The sequence below is a fragment of the Hemiscyllium ocellatum genome, chromosome 4 (assembly GCF_020745735.1).
Source record: "Hemiscyllium ocellatum isolate sHemOce1 chromosome 4, sHemOce1.pat.X.cur, whole genome shotgun sequence".
Classification (NCBI taxonomy): domain Eukaryota; kingdom Metazoa; phylum Chordata; class Chondrichthyes; order Orectolobiformes; family Hemiscylliidae; genus Hemiscyllium; species Hemiscyllium ocellatum.
In genome coordinates, this window is record NC_083404.1 from 93,974,855 (window position 1) to 93,999,742 (window position 24,888).

General features: G+C 39.8%; 1 protein-coding gene across 2 annotated transcripts in view; it reads left to right on the forward strand.

Annotated features, from left to right (window-relative positions):
• LOC132815447 (RNA-binding Raly-like protein) overlaps window positions 1-19,015 on the forward strand; it is a 495,989-nt gene extending 476,974 nt beyond the window's left edge. For both annotated transcript variants that reach the window (XM_060824394.1, XM_060824395.1), the window contains exon 8: window positions 18,883-19,015. The gene's annotated coding sequence lies outside the window, so the exon portion shown is untranslated. The remainder of the gene's footprint in view (window positions 1-18,882) is intronic.
• The last annotated feature ends 5,873 nt before the right edge of the window (window positions 19,016-24,888 follow it).

Below are 24,888 nucleotides of genomic sequence, written 5' to 3' on the forward strand. Positions count from 1 at the left end.
GGTGGCATTGTTAGTCAAGGACAGTGTTACTGTAGCAGAAAGGATGTTTAAGGACTCGTCTACTGAGGTAGTATGGGTTAAGATTAGAAACAGGAAAGGAGAGGTCACCCAGTTGGGAGTTTTTTTTATAGTCCTCCAAACAGTTCCAGAGATATAGAGAATAGGATAGCAAAGATGATTCTTGATACGAGTGAGAGTGACAGGGTAGTTGTTATAGGGGGCATTAACTTTCCAAATATTGACTGAGAATACTATAGTTCAAGTACTTTAGATGGGTCAGTTATTGTCTAATTTGTACGGGAGGGTTTTGTGACACACTGTGTAGACAAGCCAACAAGGGGTGAGGCCACATTAGATTTGGTACTGGCTAATGAACCTGGCCAGAAGTTATATTTGGAAGTAAATAAGCAGTTTAGTGATAGTGACCACAATTCGGTTATGTTTACTTTAGCTATGGATGGGGATAGGTATATACTGCAGGGCAAGAGTTATAGCAGGAGGAAAAGCAATTACTATGCAAATAGGCAAGATTTAGGATGCATAGAATGGGGAAGGGCCACTGTCAGCCAAGGAGGAAGTTATCAAGCAAGGGAGCCATGGTTTACTAAAGAAGTTGATTTTTTTGTCAACAGGAAGAAAGCTTATGTTAGGATGAGATGTGAAGGCTCAATTAGGTTGTTTGAGAGTTACAAGTTAGCCAGGAAAGACCTAAAGAGAGAGCTAAGAAGAGCCAGGAGAGGACATGAGAAGTTGTTGGTGGATAGGATCAAAGAAAACTGTTAGGCTTTTTATAGGTATATCAGGAATAAAAGAATGACTTGAGTAAGATTAGGGCCAATCAAACATATATAGTGGGAAGTTGTGTGTAGAGTCAGAGGAGATGGGGAAATGCTAAATGAATATTTTTTGTCAATATTCACACTAGAAAGAGACAGTGTGGTTGAGGAGAATACTGAGATACAGGCTACTAGACTAGATGGGATTGGGGTTCACAAGGAGGAAGTGTTATCAATCCTGGTATGTTAGAAAGTAGATAAGTCTCCTAGACCAGATGGAATTTATCCTAGGATTCTCTGCAAAGCCAGGGAGGAGATTGCCGAGTCTTTGGCTTTGATCTTAATGTTGTTATTGTCTACAGGAACAGTGCCAGTACACTTGAGGATAACAAGTGTTGTTCCCTTGTTCAAGAAGGGGAGTAGAGACAACCCTGGTAATTATAGACCAGTGAGCCTTACTTTGGTTGGGGATAAAGTGTTGGAAAGTATTATAAGAGATAGGATTTATAATCATCTGGAAAGGAATGCGTTGATTAGGAATAGTCAACATGATTTCATGAAGGGTGGATCATGGCTCACAAATTTTATTGCGTTCTTTGAGAAGGTGACCAAACAGGTGGATAAGGGTAAAACGGTTGATGTGGTGTGTATAGATTTCAGTAAGGCATTTGATAAAGTTCCCCATGGTAGGCTATCGCACAAAATACAGAGGCATGGGATTGAGGGTGATTTCGCGGTTTGGACCTGAAAGAAGACAGAGGTGTTTATCCTGGAGTTTAGTTACTAGTGGTTTGCTGCAGGGATCTGTTTTGGGTCCACTGTTGTTTGTCATTTTTATATATGACCTGGATGAGGGCATAGAAGGATGAATTAGTAAATTTGCAGATGATACTAAGGCCAGTAGAGTTGTGGATAGTGTAGGTTACAGAAGGACATAGCTAAGCTGCAGAGCTGTGCTGAGAGGTGGCAAATGGAATTTAATGCAGAAAAGTGTGAGGTGATTCACTTTGGAAGGAGTAACAGGAATGCAGAGTACTGGGCTAATGGTAAGATTTTTAGTAGTGTAGATGAGCAGAGAGATCTCCGTGTCCATGTACATGGATCCCTGAAAGTTGCCACACAGGTTGATAGGGTTGTTAAGAAGGCATATGGTGTGTCAGCTTTTATTAGTAGAGGGATTGATTTTCAGAATCATGAGGTCATGCTGCAGCTGTAGTGGTGCAACCGCATTTGGAATATAGTGTACAGTTCAGGTCGCCACATTATAGGAAGGGTGTAGAAGCAGTTGGAAAGGGCTCAGAGGAGATTTACTAGGATGTTGCCTGGTGTGGAAGGAAGGTCTTACGAGGAAAGGCTGAGAGACTTGAGGCTGTTTTCATTAGAGAGAAGGTGGTTGAGAGGCGACTTGAGACATATAAGATAATCAGAGTCCCTTTCCTCAGATGGTGGTCGCTAGAATGAGAGGACATAGCTTTAAATTGAGGGGTGATAAATATAGGACAGATGTCAGAAGTAGTTTTGTTACTCAGAGTAGTAGGGACATGGAATGCACTGCCTGCAACAGTTGTAGACTCGCCAACTTTAAGGGCATTTAAATGGTCATTGGATAGACATGTGGACAAAATGGAATAATGTAGGTTAGATGGGCTTTGGATTGGTTTCACAGGTCTGCACAACATCAAGGGCTGAAGCACAGCGCCTGTACTACTTTGTAATATTCTATATATTAAGTATCTATATTTTGGGATATATGTTTCAGATTTCCAGCATCTACTGTATTCTGCTTTTATTTGAAAGGTACTGGATTCTAGAATTGGGGAGCAGAACATGAGGAGGTGATTGCATTCTTAAAGGCTGCATCACAGGACCATGGCTTGTTCCAAAATGCTTCCCATCCAATGTGGGGCCATGCTTGTCATCCAGTGAACCTATAAAGCTAAATGGGTACACACAGCAGAATTAAAACTCTGTGGCAAGTGGGGAAACCCAAGCTTCCACTTCCCACCTCTGTCACCACGAGTCTAATATTTCAGGATGATGACCACTCTTCAGGATTAGAGCAAGTTCTGCCACACTTTCTCATTTTATTCTCTTATGCTGTCACTCCTGGATTTTAGACTGATGTTGTCAAGTGAGTATCTGTGGAACCGCAGTCCAGGTTTCTCTTTGACTGGCTACAAATGTGTAAAATCTGATTTCAGCTATGGGCTGGCCCTGGCAAGGCTGTGTTTATTACCCATGATCTGCTATTAAATAATTGTGAGTAGCCAAATGTAACAATCGAATGGAAGAGTCCAATACCTAAACTGCAGCTCAGTTTATAGAAACTGTCATTTAGATTTCTGAAAACTCTGAATTTGAAGCTCATCGAAAGTAAATAGCGTGACATCAAAATGAACTAAACACAGACAAGCATAATTATAGTTTTCCAGCTGAATAACTCACTGCAAATCTGAACTGATATTGACTATGATAAGGATGGTTGATTTTCACCTAAATGAAAATGTTTCCCATTTGGAGTGATACGTTTGTGTGTGTGTCAAACTGAACTTTGTGCACTTTGTATATTTTGATATTGCTTAAATTCAACTGAGCTGAAATTACACTGCAATATTAACAAGTTAATATTTTCATTCGTTATTTTGTTGAGTTGCCTGTTTTCTCTCCAATTACTACTACAATCTTATGGTAAAATTGGAAGTTTAGACTTAGATCTCTAAATGCTGATTTAAAAATAAAGTTCCTTTCCAACAGAACTTAGTCAACAGGTCATATGGTATGTTGCATGGATTTCACGCCTACAGTCTCACCTCAGGTCCTTGCTCATTTTCCAAGTGCAACTGGTGACCACATTTTGCCTGTTCAGTTGGGCTGAGTGTTGTGCCTTGTCTTCTGCTAGGGAGCTTTGTTATCAGCTCAGTTATAAGGTGGATTTTTTTAAGTTTTTTGCTTGCCATAACATCAGCTGATACCAGCCACACAAGTATTGGTTGCTGTTTCTCAGAATGCCTGGTAAGACGTCAAAAGCTTCCAGTAGTAATGCAAATTTCTTTGAAAGGTCAGTGTTGCTGGTGACTTTCTTCATTGGAGCACAATAGCATTGTGCTGAATGGAACATGATTGGAACTGCACTGGGAGCCACGTAGCAGGGACATAAATATCCCTAACCATGTCCTCAATTGTGCTTAGCTGCACTTCAACAACTTCTGTGCAGTTTCTGCAGGCAGGTGATAGGACAGCATTTGGCAGCAGAGTAAATTAGGATGACATGTGAAGTATTCTGGCTTACTCCTCTATGATATTCTAATGAGTTTCTAGACAAGATTCCCATAGTATTTACTTTTTGGCTTGGTTTGATGATACAGCATCAACAGCTGAAAGTCCCCTAAAGAATGAGACCCAACTGTTTTCAATGGGAATCATAAGTAAGTTCCCTTCCATTGGAAGAAACATTGAATACTTTCCCCAAGTTCCCCAAGGTGTTGTCCTTCAAATGGAACAGGCAAAACTGTCCCTGGATTGAGGATAATGTCTAGAAGAAACATTGCAGTATGTACAGCTCACTGGTAACCATCTGACTTGCTCTCAATTGTATTTATACCTGTGTCAGTAGCATTATGCCATATGGCTGCTGTGAGCACAAGCCCCTGCGGAAAACCATTGTTTCATGTCAGTGTAAATTGGTCATGTCATCAAGATAAATGCAGAACTTCCAATTAGTCATGAAGGTTTTGGTATCACTACTGTTAATAATAAGCTATAAGAACTCACAGAATCACAGCATTTCTATAGAGCAGAAGGACACGCAGTCCATTGTGTCTGCATCAGCTATCTGCAGAACATTATGACCTAATGCCATGCTTCCACCCTTTCCCATGCCCTGTTATTCCTATTTACATAAACATTTAACATCCTCTTAAATGCCTCAATTTGACTTGTCTCCTTTCAAACTTCCAGGCACCCATTGTGTGAAAACATTTTCCTCACATTGTATTTGCTACTTGTGAAAATCACTTTAAATCTGTGCTTTATCATTACTGATCATTTTATGAGTGCCAGAAGTTTCTTGTGATGATGCTGTGGCTTTCAAGAGGTTATATTATCCTTTTTATTTGAGGACTTGCCGAGTAAACTACTGAAGACCATTTGAGTAAACAGCTTAAGAGGCATTGGGTTTTTTTTTCAAAGTTGGAACAATGGAGGCAGACTGCATTTGGCCGGCTGTCACATTCCAAGCTTTCTAGTTTTTTTTTAGTCTTTAGATTTAGTTTTAAGAGAAGCTATTGGGGTCTCAAAAGAATTGGAAAGTTCAGTCAATGTCTTGTTGCTGCTACTCTCTCTGAATTTTCTCTTGATGTTTTCTCATCCTGAATTGGAGAACTGCACGTGACAATTTGTGTCTGCATTTTCCTTTTTTTTGCCAAGAGGTTTATGGGATGTTAGTTACCATATCTATTATTCTGTTAAGTTTCCAATAGGTTAGATTCACTACGGTGTGGAAACAGGCCCTTCGGCCCAACAAGTCCACACCGACCCTTCAAAGAGCAACCCACCCAGACCCATTCCCCTACATTCACCCCTGACTAATGCACCTAACACTATGGGCAATTTAGCATGGTCAATTCACATAACCTGCACATCTTTGGACTGTGGGAGGAAACCAGAGCACCAGGAGGAAACCCATGCAGACACGGGGAGAATGTGCAAACTTGTTGGACTTCGGCTCAATCTAGCAACTTACTTTCTTCTATATGTAAGCCGAGTCCTGCGTGCTCTTTAAATAAAGCAATAGAAGAAGATATTCAATCTTACACTTTTAGTTTTATTCTAGCAGTAAGTGGATAAAGTATACAGAGCTCTGGGTCTAAACCTTCCTGTCCCTGACAAACTACTAAGTAAGTCAGTTCACAAAGAACAAAGACGTATTCCTTCCCCTGACCCAGTCTTTTATACCATACAAAACATCATCCAATCACTCAAGTGAGATTGTCTTCTAATTGGCTGTTGCTCTGACTCCATTCCCCGCCTCCTCGCATTCCTGGATGTCCGATCCCACTTGACCCTCCTTTGTCTCTGAAAAGAAGCACCACGCGGTCTCCTTTTGGGCGCGAAACGGCAGACTCGCACACATCCGGGGCGCGAAACAGCCGATCACGTGACCTCCCAGCACTTTTCCGGAGCGAGAAACAGGGAGACCATATGACCACGCCCGCGTCTCGGAGCATCACGTGATCATCCTCTGCGCACGCATCAGAGGACCACGTGACCTCTGAACGCCGAGGACACGCTCACTCGTAGTCTACAATCTTTTCTACAAGTAAACCGTATATATTTACAAACTCCACACAGACAGTTGCCCGAGGCAGGAATTGAACCTGGGTCCCTGGCGCTGTGAGGCAGCAGTGCTAACCACTGAGCCATCGTGCCGTGCCAGAGAGTTAAGTTATTATAAATTCCTTTTTCATTGGTTGAATTTTAACTAGTGTTTAACTAAATTGTGTTTTGCTTAAGATTGAGAAGTTTGACTGGTCATATTACATCTGAGACACTTCACATTTTCCTTGTCTACCATCTTAAAATATTGTTGGGCGGTATGACCTGGTCCATAACATTCTCCTTGTTCAATCTGATCCATATTGCTCATGATTTCGAAAACTTCCAGCAAATCTCTTCGTAACCTTTTCCTTACCAAGGACTGCAGTCCCAACTTCTCCAACCTAGCTTCATAATTACATTTCCAATCTTTGGAACCATTCTCATAAACCTCCCTTGTAATGTATTCACCACCTTTATATAGTGTGTGGCACTCAAAACTGTACAAAACACTCCAGGTGAATCTGACCAATGTCCTCCCTGCTTTTGTACTTAATACCGATCTTAATAAAGTCTAGGATACTATGAAGCAGATTTTCCACTTGCCAGGCAGCCATTATAATGGCATAGGTAGAAAATGAGAATGGAGACGCTGTGGAATCCCCATCATAGTGCACGCTGAAGGAATTGCACAGGAAACCAAATTTTCCTCTGGACAATTTCTCTTTGCTTGGATCCCACTGAAAATTTCCAGTAAGATCAGAGATTGGGGATGCTTCTGATCAAGTTAAGTAGAACAGTTAGTTAGAAAAGGTTTGACAATTGGATGTATCATCGACCTCTTGAGTAACTGTTAAACTAAAATATTTCACACATCCTGAACTATACCTTCCCCAGACCACTTACACCCCAATATCCTGACCAGACATCACAAGGACCCAAACATTCCACCCCCCACCCACCCCACAACTGTCCCAGGGACTGAGAAGCTGGCACCAATACTTTGTCTAATTTTTTTGTGTGGTATGTAGACCTCCAAAGCCCACACACAGCAGTGACTTCTGAAGCCAGAAATTAATGTGTTGGCAGACAGATCATGCCAAATCTCAGAATAGCTAAGCATCTGAGAGGGAACACTGACTGGCATTACATGTCTCTCCTACCAGGATCTGGCACCCTCCCTAGACTTAATACCCCTGCCCCTGGATCCAACAACACCCCTCTGCTGTCCCCTCCACTCCAACTGGAACTGACCTGACACTCTGCCAAATCCCCCAGATCCCTCATTCAGAATTTAAAAATCCACAGTAACATAAAAGGCTTACCACAGTCAAAATTATTTTGAAAATGAATTGCAAATATATTTTGATATACTTTAGACATAACTAGCAGATATTATTTAGTTGAAGAAAGCAGACCCCATAGAATAAAAGGACAGTAAAAGTTTCCAGCATCATCATAATTCAATTAATCAGCCACAAATGGCAACTCTAACAACTTGAAAAATATTTATGGAGATATATTAAATTATCCCAAGTGTCTGTTAACAAACATTTAAAAATCATAGTCATACAGTGTGGAAACAGTCCTGTGGTCCAACTAGACCACACTGACCTGCATTTGACCAATATTTTTCCAAACCTTTCCTATTGTCGCGAACCTGTTCCTCTGACAAGGTTAGATTGTCCTGAGTTATTTTTTTAGAGAGAGTCTAAACAACTCAAGGTTCCATCATGTCTGAAGTTTGAATGGTTCATTAGGGCCTTTTTGTTTACCCCTAACAGATAATGCCTTTGGCCTAAGCCTTTTGTGTCTTAAAAAAGACCAATATAATCAAAGGGGAGTGGCCAGCTAGCTGTGAAGCTGGCCTTCATTTAGATGAGAGATGTTTGGTTTAGTTGCAGTAGGGAATGTATGAAAAAGGCTGCTCAACTTCCTCCTCTGGCTTGAAACCTATCAGGTTTTTGTGTCATTTTTAATCTTTGGGCTAAGGGGTCTGTTTATGGGGATTGTTGCAAGTATCTTTGGAACAGCATCATTAAGTCGGGATAGTCTATCGGGTTTGGATAGGATAAGATATCCGGTATTCTATTTTCTGTTCTTTGTGCTTCATTCCAAAATTTTGTGAATTAATTCTATTTGTTTAAAACTTGGCAGTCGGGCCAGCAGATTCACTCTGGGAACATCCAATATACCCTTAGCAAAAACAAATAGCAAAGTTACGGTCTGGGCTACCTGCTTAAAAATGTTTTGAGGGTCGGGCCTGGTCCATAACACTATTGATGTACTTGTTGAAATGTCTTTTAAATGTTGTAACTGGACCTGCATCTACCGCTTCCTTTGGCAGTTCATCTCACATACGAACCACCCTCTGTGTGAGAAAGTTGTTCCTCAGCTCATTTTTAAATCTTTTGCCTCTCATTTTAAAAATATGCCCTCTAGTTTTGACCTCCTCTACCCTTTGCTATCCACCTTATCTGTGGCCTCATAATTGATAAACGTCCATAAGGTCCTACATTCAACCTCCTACATTCCAGTGAAAAATGTCCCAGCCAATAAGAGGTAACACAGAATTACAGATTTATGACAGCACAGAAAGAGGCTAATAAGGCCATAGTCTGTGGCTGACTCTGGAGAAGAGCAATTTGTCTAATGCCACTTGTTGGTCTTCTCCCTGTAGTCCTGCACATTCAGATCATGATCCAATTCTCTCTTAAATGTTTTGATTGATCTTACATTCACCATATTCATGTGAACAGAAAGTGTTTTTCTTGTCTCCATTGCTTCCTTTGCCAATAACATTAATCTGTGTTTTGTGGTTCACAATTCTTCAATCAATGGTGTTGACTCAAAGTTTTGGACCACACAGAAGGTTCACGTTTAACACACTCTTTATTTCAGTTCAGCCAGTGAGAGATCTGGAGTTGACACCAGAGTAGCACTCAGGTTTCCTCTTGGTGGATTCTCAACAGATCTCTGTCTATAGCATAAAAGCAGTATATTTTATAGCCCTCATGTTTGTGACTAGTACACATATTTCTCAGCGCCCATATGATTGAATGTTACTATATCTAGTTTTCTTCACATAAGTCAAAAGTAGATAAGCAAAGCGATTAACAATATTCTGTTAATTAAACCAAAGGAAAACAGCTCTATCTAAGGACAGGGAGAAGATTAGACAAGAACAGCTCCAAGGTTCGGCAAAGGCGCTTGCAATGTTTTAATATGTTATTCACACAGCCACTGCGATCTTTAGTCTGCCACATATGCAAGCACACAGTTTGAACTTATAAGGTAAATTATTATTACAAATAGAAACTTTTAACCATTGATTTCCCAATGCTTTGTCAAAGGCAACAGTTTATTTCTGTTTATTGTTTCTAAATCCGTCATAATTTAGTATACCTCTGATACAAGTTCCACATAACCACCGTACCTTTGCACTCTATGTTTCCACTAATAAACCCTAAGTGCTATACATGCTTTGCTAAGTGCTCTCTCAATCTGTCCTGCTACCTTCAATGAGTTAAGCATATATACACTCAGATCCCTCTGCTCTTACACTCCCTTACTAATTGTATCCTTTATATATTCTCTCCACACTTCTCATTGAATTTCATCTGCCAACCATTTAGACAACCTTTTGTTTTGTTCTAAATTAGACACTATCCTTATCATCATTTACAATTATGTCACAGAGTCATTCAGCACAGAAACAGACCCTTCGGTCCAACCAGTCTATGCTGACCATAATACCAAACTAAACTAATCCTACCTGCCTGCACTGGATCATATCCCTCCAAACATTGCCTATTCATGTCCTATCTAAATGTCTTTTAAACTTGTAACTGTATCCACATCCATCACTTCCTCAGGAAGTTATTCCACACAAACCATTCTATATGTAAATAATTGCCTCATGGCTTTTTTAAAAATCCTACTCCACTCACCTTAAAAGTATGCTCCCTAGTCTTGAAATCCCCCACCTTATGGAAAAGATACCTGCCATTCACCTTGTTTATACCTCTCATTATTTTATAAAGATCTATAATGTAGACCCCTCAACCTCCTATGCTCCAGTGAATAATGTCCCAAACTATCCAGCCTCACCTTGTAACTCAAACCCTCCATTCCCAGGTAAATCTCTTTTGAAACCTCTCTAGCTTAATAATAGCCTTCCTATAATTAAGCAACCAGTATTCCAGAATAGGCCTCATCAACATCCTGTACATCCTCAACGTAATGTCCCAACTCCTATATTCAAAGATCTGAACAATGAAGTATTATCTACACAATTTGAACGTGTGCCCTATGCACCAAGGTACAGTCATCAATATTGATCAAGAATAACAAAAGGTGTCAGCGTCAATCCTTGATGAATGCCACCGCAAACCTTGCTCCAATCTGAAACCAAATATTAACCACCATGAACTATGAAAGGTTTCTGTTACTCAGTCAATTTAATATCTATGTCAGTACTGCCCTTGCATTCCATAGTAATATCTTTGCTCACTTCAAAGTCCATATATATCAGGTCAACAGCATAATCCCGATCAGTCTATTATGTTACTTCATCAAAAATTCCAGCCAGATAATCAAACACAATTTTCCCATAATATATCCATACTGGCTTGTCTGAATTAACCTACATTGGCCAATTGATTGAGTTTTGTCCCAAATTATCATTTATAGAAACTTTCACCAACTCATGATTTACATATGATATACATATATTTAAAATCTAGATCTTAGAGATAAGTAGATTCTGCTGGACTGTTATGAAGTTGCAAGAATAAACTAATTTCTTAAATTGCCATTCTCCAGTGGACACCCACATCCCTCAGTACCACAAGAATTCTGCAAACTCTTTCCATTTAAATAACACATTGTTTTACAATCCTTGCTGCCAAATAGATCATGTAATCCATTCATCTACTTTTGACTAACTTACAACCTATTAATATCCCATCTCCTCTTCACAGTGTACACCCCTTTCCCAGATTTATGTTATCAGTAATTTTAGCATAATCTATTTGATGCTGTCGTTCAAAACATTAAATGACAACAGGTAGAGCAGGAATTCCCTGTGGCCGTTCCCCTCAGCAATAAGTATACCATTTTGGATACTACTGGTGGGGACAGCCTACCAGGGGAAAGCCATACTTGTCAGGTCTCTGGCACTGAGCCTGGCAATGTGGCACAGAAGGGAAGGTGGGAGAATAGAAAAGCGCTCGTGGTAGGGGACTCAATAGTTAGACGGATTGATAGGAGATGTTGTGGTCAGAAATAGGATTCCTGGAAGGTATGTTGCCTGCATGATGCCAGGGTCCAGGATGTTGCTGATCAGATTTACAGGATTCTGAAGGGGGAGGGGGAGCAGCCAGAAATCGTCATACATATTGGCACAAATGATATAGCTAGGAAAGGGATTGAGGATCTGAAAAGTGACTACAGAGAGCTAGGATGGAAGCTGAAAAGCAGGACGAGTAGAGTAGTGATCTCAGGTTTGCTACCGGTGCCACGAGACTGTAAGGTGAGGAACAGTCAGCGAGTGCAGCTTAACACGTGGCTGCGAGGCTGCTGCAGGAGGGAGGGCTTCAGATACTTAGACCATTGGAATGCCTTCTGGCGAAGGTGGGGCCTGTACAAGAAGGATGAGTTGCACCTGAACTGGAGGGGCACAAATGTCCTGGGTGGGAGATTTGCTCATGTTGTTCAGGAGGGTTTAAACTAGTTTGGCGGGGGGTGGGGGGTGGGGTGGGAATCAGAGCTACACATCAGAGAGGGGGTAATTGTAAATGGGGCAGTGACAGGATGTAGTGAATCTATCAGGAAGGTTTTTCACAAGGTGAAACAAAGGGATCGGTTAAAGAATGCCTGCTTTAACACAAGGGGTACCAGAAATAAGAGTGATGAACTTAGAGCATGGATCAGTATTTGGGATTATGATGTTGTGGCCATAACGGACACATGTGTTTCACAGGGGCAGGAATGGTTGCTAGATGTTCCAGGGTTTAGAATGTTTAAAAAGAACAGGGAGGGTGGAGAATGAGGAAGGGGTGTAGCATTGCTAATCAGAGAGTGCATCACAGTTACAGAAATGAAGGTTGTTGAGGAAGGTTTGTCTACTGAGTCAGTATGGGTGGATGTTAGGAACAGCAAGGAAGCAGCCACCTCATTGGGGGTTTTCTACAGACCCCCTAATATCAGTAGGGAGATTGAAGAACTCATTGGCCAGCAGATTTTGGAAAAATGCAGATGTAGCAGGGTTGTTGTTTCCCAATATTGACTGGAACCTCCTTAATGCAGATGGTTTAGATGGAGTCATTTTTGTCAGGTGTGTTCAGGAGGGTTTCCTTACTCAGTATGTGGACAAACTGATGAGGGGAGAAGCCATTTTGGATTTGGTGCTTGGCAATGAGCCAGGACAGGTGTCAGATCTTGTGGTGGGAGAACACTTTGGTGACAGTGACCACAACTGCCTCACATTTATCATAGCCTTGGAGGGGGAAAAAAAAACACGAAGGAAAGGGACTTTGTTGTGAATTAGAACTTCGAGGAGCTGGGAAACAGGCTTGAACAGATCAAGACCGATGAAGTTTATGTGCTGGAAATTTTGGCAAACATTAAGATTGATAAGTCCCCAGGCCAGACCAGATTTATCCTCGGTTGCTCTGGAATGCGAGAAAGGAGGTTCTTCAGCCGCTGGTGAAGATCTTTGCTTCTTCACTCTCCATGGGAGTCATACCAGAAGACTGGAGGGAGGTGATTGTTCCTCTTTTCAAAAAGGGGAATATGGAAATCCCTGGCAATTACAGTACAGTCAGTCTTATGACTGTGGTCAGCCAGGTTTTGGAAAGAATTCTGAGGAATAGGATTTATGACTATTTGGAAAAGCATAGAGCGATTAAAGGCAGTCAGCATGGCTTTGTGAGGGGCAGGTCATGCCTCACAATTCCTATTGAGTTCTTTGAGGAGGTGACGAGACAGGTCGACGAAGGTGGAGCAGTGGATGTGGTGTATATGGACTTCAGCAAAGCATTTGATAAGGTTCCCCATGGTAGGCTCATTCATAAAGTCAGGAGGTATGGGATACAGAGAGATGTGGCTATCTGGATTCAGAATTGGTTGGCTGACAGAAAACAGAGAGTGGTTGTAGATGGAAAGTATTCTGCCTGGAGGTCAGTGGTGAGTGGTGTCCCACAGGGCTCTATTCTTGGGCCTCTGCTCTTTGTAGTTTTTATAAAAGACTTGGATGAGGAGGTCAGTGGGTGGGTTAGTAAATTTGCAGGTGACACAAAAGTTGGAGGTGCCGTTGATAGTGTCGAGGGCTATTGCAGGCTGCAGCGCAATATAGACAAGATTCAGAACTGGGCTGAGAAATGGCAGGTGGAGTTCAACTTGAATAAATGCGAAGTGATGCATTTTGGAAGGTTGAACCTGAATGCTGAATATAGGATTAATGACAGGATTCTTGGCAGTGTGAAGGAACACAGGGGTGTTCAAGTGCAGAGATCCCTCAAGGTTGCCACCCAAATGGATAGGGTTGTTAAGAAAGCATATGGTGTTTTGGCCTTCATTAACAGGGGGATCGAGTTTAAGAGCCGTGAGGTTTTGCTGCAGCTCTACAAGACCCTGTTGAGATCACACTTGGAATATTGTGTCCAGTTCTGATTGCCTTATTATAGGAAAGATACGGAGTCTTTGGAGAGGGTGCAAAGAAGGTTTACCAGGATGCTGCCTGGACTGGAGGGCTTGTCTTATGAAGAGAGGTTGACTAAGCTCGGACTTTTCACTCTGGAGAGAAGGAGAAAGAGAGGTGACCTGATGAAGGTATACAAGATAATGAGAAATATGGATAGAGTCAATAGCCAGAGACTTTTCCCCAGGGCATGATTGACTGGCACAAGGGGTCATACTTTTATAATATTAGGAGGAAGGTATAGAGGAGACATCAGAGATACATTCTTTACGCAGAGAGTTTTGAATGCATGGAATGCATTGCCAGCGGTGGTGGTGGAAGCAGAGTCATTAGGGACATTTAAGCAACTGCTGGATTTGTACATGGACAGCAGTGAATTGAGGGGTATGTAGGTTAGGTTATTTTATTTTAGATTAGGAATAATCCTCGGCACAATGTCGTGGGCCAAAGGGCGTGTTCTGTGCTGTACTTTTCCATGTTCTACGTTCTAAAACATTGATATAGATGGTAAATACTTGAGGTCTCAACTCTGATCCCTGTGGCACTTAATCTAGTTACATATTGCCATCCTAAAAAAGACCAATTTAGTTTTCCTCTCTGCTATATGTTGGCAAACTAATCCTCTGTCCATACTAATATGTTACTCCTACACCGCGAGCTTTGTTTGATGTAGCAACCTTTAATGTCACATCTTATCAACTGCCTTCTGGAAATTCAAGCACATCACATTCCCCTTTAGCCATGTTGATTGTTTCATAGATTCATACAATTATATAGCACGTACAGACCCTTTAGTCCAACTCATCCATGCCGACCAGTATTCCAAGATGAAGAATGAGAAAAAAATTGTGGCTATAACAGCTGCTCCTTTTTTGAGGTATTTTAGGTGTGGGAGGTGAATTCCAGGAGCAGTAATTACTGTTTTATAAGCTGTTGCATTGTTTTTGAACATTGGAAGAAGAAAGGTCAAAACAACAGCACTTTAATAACGAGGAAGACCAACAAAGGCAGAGACCACATAGTCAGAGAAAGAAACCTGCACTGCTGTCTGACACAGCAATGAATCTGCTACTGCCTTTGCCTTTTGAGTTCAAGTATCTCTGCATCAAAGAAAAATTAACAAACAACGAAAGTTGACCTTGCAAGAACCTATGTGGGAGAGCTCACAGCACAGGAGAAGCTCGGTGCATTGTTTTTAAGTATAACCTTGCAGTTAGTCTACAATAGTGAGTAGAGTGGGTTCTTTTTTAATAACATGTTTTGATAATTGAGATCTGTTTCTTGATTAAATTTTTAAAAATATAAAACATAGATACTGAGAACTGGGAGATGTCAGAGGTAGGTTCTTTATACAGAGAGTGGTGGGTGCGTGATACAGCAGTGATAGTAGAATCAGATACATTAGGGTCATTTAAGTGACTTTTCGATAGGCACATAGAAGATAGTACAAAGAAAGGTATGTAGATTAGTCTGATCTTAGAGTAGGATAAAAGGCCAGCACAACATTGAGAGCTGAAGGGCCTGTACTGTGCTGCACTGTTCTATGTCCTATTTTAAGTTAGTCTGGTGCAGATAATAAGACAGTGTTATTTTCTGGGTCCGTAGATTGTTAAGGTGCAATGATGGCTTTTAATAGAGTGATGTACTCTTCCTGTCGGATGTGGGAGATTCCTATCCTAGCCATATAGGATGCCTTTTAAATGTTGTAAATTGTTCCCATATCCAGCACTTCCTCCAGCAAATCGTTCCGTACATGCACCACCCTCTGCATGAAAAAGTTGCTCTCTCACCTTAAACCTTAGCAGATCGCAGGTAGCCCTTCCCCAATAGTTTGCATAGTTTTACCATCCGTCACAAGTGGTGATAGAACTAATAAGAGGGTAAAGCTTATTTTCAAAGCATATTTCAACAGGAGTTATGACTACAAAGTTTTTGAGGAGACAATGTCTTGTATTCATATTAAAGATGCTATTCATCATACTACCATGTACTAAATAAGACAGACTCCAAACAGATCTAGCAACCTAAAACTGAGCATTAGGGGAAGTGATGGCCTCTGGTATGAGAGGTAAACTATTGATCCACACATTCAATCACATTTTGCCCTTGAATGGACCATGGCAGATGGTAGAATTTGAATTTAATTCAATCAATTATTTAAAATTCTGAAATTTAAAAATCAATAATATCTATGAAACCATCGTTGCTTGGTGGAAAACCCGTCTGGTTCACAAATGTCCTTTAAGGAAGGAAAGTGCTATCTTTATCTGGTCTGGTCTATGTGTGACTCCAGATCCACGGCAAAGTAATTGACCCTTACTGCCATCTGAAATGGCCTAGCAAGGCATTCAGTTGTAACAATCACTAGAAATTGTAAAAACAAAATGAAAGCATTCAGACCACCTGGCATCAATGGAAACGATAATGGCATATAGTCCTGTCAAGCCTGCAAAAGTCTTTGCTTACCAACATGCAGAGGCTAGTGCCAAAATTGGGAGAGCGATCTCCCAGATTTCTCAAGCATTGGCTGACATTGTCATACTCACAGAATTATACATTACAGACAATATCCCAGATACTGCCATCTCTGGTTATGTTTTGTCTCACTGAAAGGGTAGCTGTAGAGGTGGTGGCATAATCTGGAGGAGATTATCCTGGGAGACCTCAACATTGACTGCAGACACAATGAAGTCAAGCATTAAGTGAAACATGGACAGAGAAACTGGATGAGTATCATGTAATACCTTCCCTCGGTTGATAGATCAGTAATCCTTCATGTTGAGCACCACTTTGAGGAAGCACTGATCAAAGGCATAGAAGATACTCTGTATGATGGTTTGGGTTTCAGTGTCCATCTCCAACAGTGGCTTGGCAGCAGCACTAATGATTGAGCTAATTGAGTCCTAAAGGACTTTGCTACTCATTGGGTCTGCAGCAGATGGTGAAGGAATCAACAAGAAGGGAAAACATACTTTGCCTCATCATCCCCAATCTTCCTGGCTCAGATACATCTGTCCATGACAGTATTGGTAAGAATGTCCACTACACAATCTGTTCAGAAAGAAAGTCCCAACTTTACATTGATAATACCACACATCGTACTATGTAGCACTATCACCATGCTAAGTGGGACAACATTTGAACAGATCTAGCAAGTCAAGATTGGGCATCCCTGAGGCACTGTGCAGCAGAACTAGCAGAACCATATTCCAAAACCTCATGGCCCAGCATATTCCCCACTCTACCATTACCATCAATCCAAACAATCAATCCTGGCTCAACGAAAGTGAGGGCATACCAGGAGCAGCACCAGGCATAGCTAATAACAACGTGATTACCTGGTTAAACTACCAAACTGAACTACTTGCACATCAAATGTGTGCTTTATAAAGTTTCAATATAGTGAATCAGTTGTATATAAATAAAATGTTTATTTTAAATAAGTGAAGTCATCATTACACTTTTATTTTATCTCAGCATGGGTCCTGAAGTCTACCTGAGGTAGATACTTGGTGAGTTAGCACGCAGATTGTAAGGCTACAGGGTGATGGGTGGGATAGTATGAGTTGGAAAGTGGTTTCAATAAATTGACATACAAGGTGCCATGGAGTGGGGAGGTAGGCATACATTGACAAGGTGTGAATGAGGAACCATAACGGTTGGGTAGATAGCATGGTTGACATGGAGAGTATAAGGGATTATGGCAGCTAGGTGGGTGCAGATGAAATCATGGATTGGCATGGAAGGCACAAGAGGAGTTTGACTGTGTTTGGAGGTTAGGAGCCAAAGGGCTATTCTTTGTATTATTTTTGCCTTTATAAGTCCCAGAGTGCCAAGCCCAGCCTTTCAAACAGTTGACTCTGCACGAGCAGTGACTGCTTCCACAACATATACATGGGAAAGGGCCTGGCCTGTAACATCTTCCCTCACATACTGTCATCAACAGGCTCAGAGGCAAGGTGCAAAAAGACAAGACAAGACAATTCAAGGAAGGGACATTATGAGTACCAGATGGGCCCAAAATGAGTGAGCACTAAAAGAGCAGACAAACATGTTGGACATGCAGCCTTATCCAGTCCAAAAGCAAGATATACATCCGAGCTCAAAGTATTCTTGCTGCAGCATTACATTGATAATTATCATTGTATCCCAAAGTCCAACATTAAATTCCAGAAGTGCACTGTAAGTGGCAATGTGCCATGAGAGTACTTACAGGCTGGCACATGTCAGTTGCCAGTGTCCATGGATTTGGGGTGCATTTGACCAGCACCCATGGAGCATGTCCTGAGATACTGTTGCATGGTGATCAACACAGAGGCCCTTGGCAGCCAGTAGTGAGCTGAAGGTGCAAGGTCCCTTCTCTGACCTAACTGTTGAGAATTCTTGGCATCTGTTTGCTGACAACAGGCAAAACAATGGAAAGCTACATATTAATTAGGTGACATCTGCAGTTAATAAGATAATTAACACGCAATAATTCCTCCCTCCCCCCACCTAATAAGCAACCTACCACTGCTTAGTGATAATCTCGCCTCATCACCCAAAACATAGTTAAAAATAATTCCCGATGATACAATTGGCCTTGCTGGAGTTCTCACACTTTGCTACATTTCTCATCATAGCCTACATTGTTCAGGCCCCAATAAGATTCTCGTTATTCTATTTCAAATGATGACATGTAGGTTAAAAACAGTGAGAAAGACTTTAATGCTTAGCTTTTTTCCCCCATTATCTATGCTTCTGAGAAGAAGAAATGGTTGCTGTTAAGAAAGTGATTAAAACTAATTAACAGAATGCAAAAAGCTACATGAACAGCTTTGCACCAAGAGAAGCAAGTTTGTCTGCATTCAGATGTAGCTTTTCTGTCAGATATGGAAACCAGCATTCCAAGCAAAATATTTGTAACAGATTGTGGCTTCCACTGATGTATCTAAATCAAAGTGTTTGACTGCACTTCACTATTGGAACGAAACATTGAAGACTGTTTTAATGGTTTTCATTAAAATTAGTGCTTTCTTGTTCACAAATCTTATTTTGATAAGTGGCACCTTTACTGAAACATGTCTCATTTGTCCATTTTATATTTTGCAGTTCAAACAAACTAAAGGTGTCATGGTGGTCAATGACAATGGACTGGCTGGTACCTGGAACTAAGTATTACCTTGAGCAACAATAGAAGAAAAGATGTACAATATATTAAGACTGATAGTCAATCTTATGTGGGAGTTACGTCATCTTTGTTGGAGATTACATTTGTGACCTACAAAGGAGAAACTTTCATCGGGTTTAAATTCTATCTAATTTGTATGCTTGTTGGATTTCCATGGCCATAACTGTGGAAGAATTTTTTTAAACGTATATTCTCAGTAGTTTAAATGTACAAAATCACATGTAACTCTTTTACAGGTAACCCATGAGAAATTAACATGGCTCTGTCAAGGAATCTTAACAGAAATTATACTCGTATAGTATTGAGATAAAGTTATTTTGATATCAGCATGTTTTAATTGTCAAACCTTGTTTTCAGGTTTGAGTGATGTTTGAAGTTGTAATGTGGTCTTGGCTTTACGTGTGTTACAGCAATTGTATGATCTGACTGATCATGTACAAATTACACCTAATTTTTTTTGTTGTTGAGTAGGAAATGTCAGTTAAGTTAATTGAGCCAGTGAATTTAAAAGTATATGTTTGCATTAACAAAACATAGCAAGCAGGTTCAGGGGCCATATTATTATTAAAACATTATTATTGAATTTAAGGACTAAAGTAATTTTAAACTAATCTGCCCATTTGGGCGGCACGGTGGCACAGTGGTTAGCACTGCTGCCTCACAGCGCCTGTAGACCCGGGTTCAATTCCCGACTCAGGCGACTGACTGTGTGGAGTTTGCACGTTCTCCCCGTGTCTGCGTGGGTTTCCTCCGGGTGCTCCGGTTTCCTCCCACAGTCACAAAGATGTGCGGGTCAGGTGAATTGGCCAAGCTAAATTGCCCATAGTGTTAGGTAAGGGGTAAATGTAGGGGTATGGGTGGGTAGCGCTTCGGCGGGTCGGTGTGGACTTGTTGGGCCGAAGGGCCTGTTTCCACACTGTAAGTCTAATCTAATCAGGAAACCCTCAGGAAGCGGTAAGATGCTAGTTTTACACTTTCCACAATATTACTGTCCAGTTCCATGGAGAGTAATCTCGGGATATTGTATTCAACTCCAGATGGATTAGGTTGTCCCAGACATTTAATGTGAATGTCTATCAGTAATGTCTGACTTGAGGTAAACTAGAATTTCCAGGACAGTTTTGGAATGGGCAGGTCCAGGAATTGTAGCAGGGAACCACTTCACCGCCTCCTCAATACTTCCCTGTTAGGATTGCCCTTATGGGATAATTATAGAAAATAATTATGTATGAAAGTAACATGGCAATAAAAAGGAAAACACCATCCCCAACATGTTTCCAGTCATTAACCCCAGAATTCTGAATCCTTTTGAATTCCAAAACAGAGGTTAAACAAGTTAAACAACTGATTTAGCAAGTGGAGTTCATAACAGTGAGTGATGGCAGGAATTTTTGTTTTATTTCTTTGGCCAGCACTGTGCCTCACTATGCTGTGATGTTAATTGTAGTGATTGTAATGAGGTCAGCCAGGTGGACTTCATAGAATATGAGTTCTCTGATTGGGCTATTAATCTGATCCAATTAGGGAGTCCAAGTTGACAGATAACAACAGGAGTGTCAGACATCCTGTTCATTCTGAGAGCTGGCTCGGAACGAGCTGGATCAGTGTCAAGGATTCTCCACATGTAAATAAGGGGTTACTTGGTGATGGGATACCGGCCTCTAAGGAGTTATTTCATTAGTCCCATCTATTTATCCCTCCCATAGTTTCACATCTCTGTTAAGTTCAAAAATATGCTAAGTGGATGCAGAGGCTGAGTACTGCAGAAGGAATGTGATATAGAGATTATTTAAAGTGATTTATGCTAACATTCAGTTTTGCTTTTATTTCATTTTAAATTAACTAGCTAAAATATTTTAGAAAGTAGCTTTCAATGACATGAGGAAAGTAAATCTTTTCAATAGGGAAAGTGTTTTACGATTTCAATGATTGCTTGATATGGCTGAAGGAAAGGTCAAACATTTATGGAATCAGCTTTACCTCCCTCATCTCAACAATGTCAGACATTGTCCGCTACCTTCAGATATTTAAAGATGTTGTATGTGAAAAAAAAAACAAAGCAAAGACAGAAGTTACTTATTTTTCAAAATAAATTGTTGAGACATCACTCTGCAGCTACATTGCCCAAATTACTACACGGCATGGTAAAGGGCTTTAAATTATCATTACAATGCACTTCTCAAACTAAGCATAAGATTTCTGGATCCTGATATGTTTTAAGAAAAATCTTATGAACAAAAGAATCATTCAAACCAAAAATATCCATTTGCTTTTAACCATAAAAGCTCATATAGAATATTGCCCCAGGTTTCTTGATATGCAGATTTACCATTGCTTATGATGATAAACAAGTGTGTCACTAGATGAGATTTTGTTCAAATTTTATGCATTTTTTGTTACTTGTTGTGAATGTATATGGATAACGATAAAATCCTGCGGCAGACGTCTAGCCGTTATATGCAGCTCATGTTCTTTTTTAGTTGGTGATGCAACTGTCCACCAAATTGCAAAACAAATTAGAATCGAGATTTTGTTCCAGTGGAAATGGGAATTTTCCCATTAAGCAATATACTTTATTGTAGTTGAAATAAAAAGGAAGTGAAAACTGAAGGTACAAAAACAGGAATAATAATGCTAACAATTTACAGCAGCTTGATCAGCACCTGAGGGAATTAGATTACTGATCTGATAAAATAGTGCAATATCTTTCCAATTTATAAAATCATCAAAATGATGTTTTATTTTCAGCATTTTTTGTTCTTGACCTGCAACATATATTATCATAGTAGCTGTTATTTTCCTGAATTAGCTTGAATACTTGAACTTATATAACTTTATAAATTAAGAAAGGATAATAATATTTTAATGTAAGATGAGTTATTAAGAACTCGCAATAATACAAGGAAAATTAGAATGGCATTAAGTCTTTAGCATGAGCAGGACATAAATTTAATTCTTATTTCGCTTTTACTTATCCACTAAACAAGTTACATTTTGCAGCTATGATCCATACTTTTGACAATGAATGTGGAGCTAGGAAATGTCGGGATAATAATGATAGATTAACAGAAGACAGTGACGAAAACACAAACGTAACCCTTGCATTCACTCAAATTTACCCTGATGTAGTTAGGGAAGCTTTGTCAAAAAGAAAATGAGAACCATTTTCATCTCCCCTGTCAAAAAACCAGCTGTGATAAGCTAACTACTCATTTTGGATTCCATTGATATGCAAGGCTGGTCAGACTCCAAATAGAGCTGCATATATATTTCATTCACTTGTTCATTCTATTGCAATTCCTTATGCTACATCCCTATTATGTTACATCATCCTTGTTCATGAATAATTTAAATTCTCATGAAATACGGTGTTTGAGAAAATAAAGGTGGTTGTTGAAAACATCAAATACTAACAGTAAATTTCAAAGAGAAAAGGAAAGAAAGATGTGAAATATTAAAATCATAGTTGAAGCAGGACAGGCTGTTAAAATATATTTGATATGGTTCAAAAGTATTGTCAAAAATGTTCTTGTAGGAAGACTTAATGCATTCGAACCAAATTCTCTCTGTTTTTATGACAGGCATTAGCTGACTTAGTATAAATAGATTAATTCCTTCATTTAAGCAGTATAGAATGGAATTTAATAAAGCACTTTAAGTGTTCACCAGTGAAAATAATTTCTAATCTATAGAGAAAGACAGAGAAAATGCCTCACTGATAGCCAGCACTGGTGCAACTTAACACAGACTAATCCTATATAAACTGCTACTCATTAATTAGCAAACAATTTTATATGGATTATTGAGACATGAACATCCAAGATGGCATCTGTTAGATTCTTCAGATCAGAAATGGAGCTCACAATACTAATTTAAAAGATCTTGCCATGTTTTAGTTTTTATTCTGCCTGCATTTGCAAGAATAGAAATGCTTTAACATGTGGGGTTGCTCCTATAGTTGATTCAGTCTGAAGATAAGTGTTACTATTAACTTTCCTACAAATCAGCAAACATTTCTTTACAAATTCCTGTACTGTTTAATAATCACTATTGTGCAAATTCTCATTTCGTGATTTAAATTTCAGTACATTTGTGGATAAAATATATGATTGTTTAGCTTAAACATTTGTTGTATTAAAAGAAATTGAGATAATTTTATGATCATTGAAAACTAGTGCTAATTTGATTTTTTTTGGTGACTCAAAAGTGATGGCTTATGGTTCATGATTGAGGAACCCTTTAGGATATTCTTCAGTTCATTGGTTTTTTGATCTGTTCCCACAGTTTTTAAACATCTGAACTTTTGTATTGATAAGGACAGAGTATTAAATAAAAGAACATGAAGTAAAAACATGGTATTACACCTTCACTGATAGCCTAGAATTTAATATATTTTGGCTTGTCTTCAATTCAACACCCTCACGAATGACAAGCTTTGAAACAGAATACAAAAATCACAATAGTGCAAACATTATAACATTGTCACAAATATTTGCTGAAGATGAAGCTATTATTGCAGCAGGAAAATGGCAGTTTTGTGGGGTGATTTTTCATTTATAAGCTATGGTTGTATTCTTCCAACTTGTGTCAATGGAAGGGATAGTGAGGAACATACAGTTTTGTAGAACTACAATAGGTCCATGAAGGAGGAACAACTGCATAGCTGACTCAGCAAGAAAGAACTTGTAAGGAAATAATTCAGAGTGTAATGAATTTACTTGTTGATCCAATCACACAATATCATTCTGTAATCAAAATTTGTTAGTATCACTAAGATTGGCCTTTTGCTGCACTTATTGGTCTCACATCAATAGATAATAGATAAAGCAATGCAGAGCCAAATAGCATGAATTCAAAGATTATAGCATTTTCTTCGTATTGCACCCCTTTCAGCAATAAAGAAATCTTCCACATCTGGTTTAATTTTAGTTGCTAGATATCGCCAGCATTATAAGATTACTTCTTAAATTTAAAATATTGACTGTGAAGTTCAACTTTGGAAAGAACACAAAATTGGCACTAACGTATTTGTCATCGATTAAAGCTCCCATTTATTTTTTGGGAACCTAGCTGAGTTAAATCAATATAGTTGTGATGATTCATATAGAAATATAGAAGATAGAAACAGAGGTAGACCATTCAGCCCTTTGAGGCTGCTCCGCCATTCATAGGATTGTGGGTGATCATCCAGCTCAGTACCCTGCTCCCACTTTCACCCCATACACTTTAATCCCATTAACCCTCAAAACTATCTGACTACTTCTTGAAAATTTCAATGTATGGACTACAACGGCTTTCTGCAGCAGAGAATTGCGCAGGCTGACCATTAAAGAAGATTAATTGGTTTCCTGAATATGACATCAATAAATTCCAAAAAAAACCCCACATGACCGCGGATTTGCACTGCGCAGTCCCTGTGGACCCTGTACCCCCACAGCTACTGTGAGAGTTGGTAGATTTGCACCTTGGGCTTCAGACTGAAATGAGCTGCTGGTGAGTGCAATTCAAGAACTGAAATGATAAGATGGACATTGAGAAATCCTACAACACAATCTGAGTTGGAGAGACTGTGAGATTGCACATGGTCCCACTTTAAATGGAAAATAATGTGAGTATTTGTAACTACATGAGGTGTAACTTTGATGTATCAACTACTTTAAAGTGGAATTCACATTTTTAATTGAAATGTCCTTTCTCTGATTATTAATGTTTCAAATACTGATTTATTTAAGTGAGTGACTTGAACAAATCTTGTCTAGAGATATCCTGTTACAGCATGGAAACAGACCCTTCAGTCCAACTAGTCCATGCCAACCATGTTCCCAAACTATACATGGGTTCCCTTTCTTTTTGCAATATTCTTGGCCTCTACAGGGATCATAAAACTATGTCTGTGACTGCAATGCTGTGTGGTACATGGTGACATA